The sequence below is a fragment of the Penaeus monodon genome, chromosome 38, assembly GCF_015228065.2.
Source record: "Penaeus monodon isolate SGIC_2016 chromosome 38, NSTDA_Pmon_1, whole genome shotgun sequence".
NCBI classification, from domain to species: Eukaryota; Metazoa; Arthropoda; class Malacostraca; order Decapoda; family Penaeidae; genus Penaeus; species Penaeus monodon.
This window is the reverse complement of record NC_051423.1, coordinates 30,675,825-30,676,766: the sequence shown is the minus strand read 5'-3', so window position 1 is coordinate 30,676,766 and position 942 is coordinate 30,675,825.

Sequence of the window (942 nt, the reverse complement as noted above, 5' to 3'; positions counted from 1 at the left end):
ATATATATATATATATATATATATATATATATATATGAGAGAGAGAGAGCGAGAGAGAGAGAGAGAGAGAGAGAGAGAGAGAGAGAGAGAGAGAGAGAGAGAGAGAGAGAGAGAGAGAGAGAGAGAGAGAGAGAGAGAGAGAGAGAGAAAGAGGAGCTTGAAACATACAGTCTAATAACGTGTTGACTTGTATGATGAAGACCAGAATCGTGGCAGGGTACGCCTCTGACAATCCCTGTCAGAGAATATAAAAGGACCGACTTGAACAAGTATTTTCCTTCAACTCTTTCTCGCTCACATAAATCGAAGAGACATGGTGGACACTCACGCATATACACGCGCGATGTACATACATACATACATACATACACACACACACAAACACACTCACACGTGTGTGTGTGTGTTGTGTATGTATATATATATATATATATATATATATATATATATATATATATATATATATATATATATATATATGTGTGTGTGTGTGTGTGTGTGTGTGTGTGTGTGTGTGTGTGTGTGTGTGTGTGCGTTATATATGCACACACATATCTGTATATATGTATTTGTATATGTATGTATATGTATATAGGCATATATATGTATGTTATGTATATTGTATATATGCATGCATACACACATACACGCGCGCGCGCACACGCACGCACGCTCACACACACACACACACACACACAACGTCGTTTGACATAACCGTTCCTCTGTGTCTCCAGGCAAGGGAGAGAGGGTAGTTTGGCGCCAACGGGTCACTATTATCTCGTTTTGCACAGTGTTCGAGAATTGGCCTCCAAGTATTTTTACATTGCCGTGAAAATCAAGACTACTGTGACGTCCCAGAGTTGCCGCGTAAACATATATATATTTCTTTTCCCGAGTTGATATTCTGAACTTTGGCTAGGCGATGGCGGACGGGCAGCCGTC